Source organism: Nycticebus coucang, chromosome 4 (assembly GCF_027406575.1).
Source record: "Nycticebus coucang isolate mNycCou1 chromosome 4, mNycCou1.pri, whole genome shotgun sequence".
NCBI lineage: Eukaryota > Metazoa > Chordata > Mammalia > Primates > Lorisidae > Nycticebus > Nycticebus coucang.
Genome location: NC_069783.1, coordinates 40,089,739 through 40,092,445, shown reverse-complemented (window position 1 = coordinate 40,092,445; position 2,707 = coordinate 40,089,739). Strand labels below are relative to the sequence as shown.

The following is a 2,707-nucleotide window of genomic DNA, read 5'->3' as shown; positions in this document are numbered from 1 at the left end:
AAGGGCAGTTCTCCAGGGAAGCAGGGCAGCTGTGAACCCTTAGCAGACAACATTTCCAGCAGCTGGGTGATGGTTACATAGCCCTATAAAAAAAGATGAAGCCAGGGCACCAACAACATCTACTCAGGGAAGTGTATACTATGAACTTACAACAACTTGTAATAGAAAGCAAAAAATCTAATGAAACTACTTGTGTTATGCTAAAGGGACTCAAGAACCAACTTGAATAGGCTTTCACTGGCCAGAGATGGGACAAGATGATGTTAGTTTCAAACTTAGAAAGTGTTGGCTGGGCGGGGCCGAGGAGCCTCAGAGCCCGAGGGCAGCTGCTTTGGGCGAGGGCCTTGAGGTGGATGCTGCTGCTCACGCCCGCAGCGTGGAAGAGAAGGTGAGGCTGTGGGAGGGCGTTGTGGCGAGTGAAAAACCAGTTGATGTGAAGAAGAGTGAATCCTGTGAAGCTGGTGTCTCCAGTGACCTTCGGAAAGAAATAGAAAGTCATTATAAGCTCTCTTTACCTGAAGATTTCTATTACTGCTGGAAGTTCTGGAAGATATTGATGTCGACAAGCCAGGTGATTCACTTTCTCTAAGCCTTGGACTTCAGTTAGTGGGTCTTTATGATATCCTTGCTGGAAAACGTAAAATGAAAAAATCAACAGGCCTGAATTTTAACCTTCACTGGAGGTTTTACTGTGATCCTCCTGAGTTCCAGACCATTATTTTTGGAGATGATAGAAGTCAGTAACCCATGGGGTATTTCAGGGATTCTGTGAATGAGCTTCCTGAATATGTTGGTATGAATGAAAGAAAGAATTGTATGATTATTCCTAATGGAGATAATGTGTTTGCTGCAGTCAAATAATTTTAGATGAAAAGACTTAAGAAGTAACAGATAAAAAAAATTAATCTCTTGAAAAACATAGATGAAAAACTCACAGAAACAGCCAGAGAACTGGGGTACTCACTAGAACAGAAAATCATGAAGATGAAACAGAGACAAGGACGTTGTGACAAGGACCTTTTATGGGGCAGGCTTGGTTGTTCCCACAGATAAAAACGACTTGGCTATAGAGAGCTCCCTGAAATGGATGCAGATTGCAAGAGAATTTGCAAGAAAATAGTTGAGGCTGCTAGTGAGAGGAGAGACTGAAAGCTTTTGCTCCCATCCAGGAAATGATGAATGTGACTATAGCATGGGCCTGGAGCTGGGGAAGGGCCTCTTCTGCTAAGGTTCCCACAATTTTCATAAAATTGCTGGCTAGCTTTTACCTCTTGCACATAATCTTTTGAAGAGAAATTTGTTTGCAGAAATTATTGAAGATCACCTGGCAAAAGAAGTAAAGAGAACATAGACCAGCTTGCAATGTGAGTATGGGAGGTTTTATTTGATATATTTTAAAGCATTAGTATTATAGTTGTGATTTGTTTTGTTTTTAAAGAATAAATAAATATAAAAAGTAAATTAGAAAGAACATAAAATGTTAAAAAACTATGAATTTATAATGATTTTTAAAAAACCAACACAACAAACCAATTACCTCAATCATTATCTTGGAGGATGCTAGGCCTCCAATTAGTTGTTCCGAAAATAGGCATATGGGGAAAGAATCAAGCATTAGCCCAGCATTTTTGGTAAGAATCCTATTTGGGTGACCAAATAATTGAAAACAAAAGTTTTTCATTTAAGAATAACTCAAGTTAACAAATTAAGAAGGAACAATAGACTTAGAATATCACCACTTGCAACCATTAATGAATCTAAGAAATGATCATGGCTAAAACTATTAAATGAAAAGCTGAGGGGGAAGCCCATTATGTGAGGTCTCACAAGTTCATGAACTCAAGCTAGAAAAGGTGCTATAAGCCTCATTGCTGAATATCACTACTGTCACCTTTGAAGTACTTCCCTTGGGAAGCTATGCACCAACACCCATGTCTAGTCCCCCCTGAAAGCAATTTTGGAACTCTTTTTCTGGAATGGCCATCAGAGCTGTTGTCGTATGAGGTCCGACAACTAAGTTCCTGAACTTGCTACTGTGTGCTTATGTTGGCAGCACTGTACAGACAACTTGGTAAGGTTTCATAATGTTGGTATGTCAGCGTCTCAGAGCTGTGTTCCTTTGACATGTGGTGGTGTCTTGCTGAATGTTGTTCGTTATTGCTGTTGTGTGTTTTTGTGTGCCATACAGAGAATGCTCTGATGGTCATTCCAGAAAAAGACTTCCAAAATTGCTTTGAAGGGTGGACTAGGTGTTGGCGTTGGTGCATAGCTTCCCAACGAGAATACTTCCAAGGCGACTGTAGTGATACTCATCAGTGAGGTATCAGCACTTTTTCTAGAATGAGTTCATGAACTTAATTGTCAGATCTCCTAAGTGGAGAAAACTGTAATTGATGGATCTGGCTGAAAACAGCTAAATCCATTCATCAATCTCAACAGCATAAAAAGGCAAGCAGACGTCTGTGTATTTCAGTGCCGTGCAGTAGGAAGCACACAACACTACCTATGACATTCTTGCCAAAAAAAAAAAAAAAAAGCCAACAAACTCAACCCCAAATCTAATCCAGCCTCTGGTTCTATCTACCAGTGTGCAGGATATACAGGGATGCAAAGATATATTAAATAACATTAACAAATTAGCCAATCTGGAATGATGGGAATTCGACAGGGCAAGTGACCTAGTTTTTTAAAATAAATTTTTGAGGAA

The 2,707-nt window shown here is 39.8% G+C and overlaps 1 pseudogene; it reads left to right on the top strand.

Moving 5' to 3' along the window:
* Window positions 1-217: 217 nt before the first annotated feature.
* Window positions 218-1,368, top strand: LOC128584288 (histone PARylation factor 1-like; annotated as a pseudogene).
* Window positions 1,369-2,707: the final 1,339 nt, after the last annotated feature.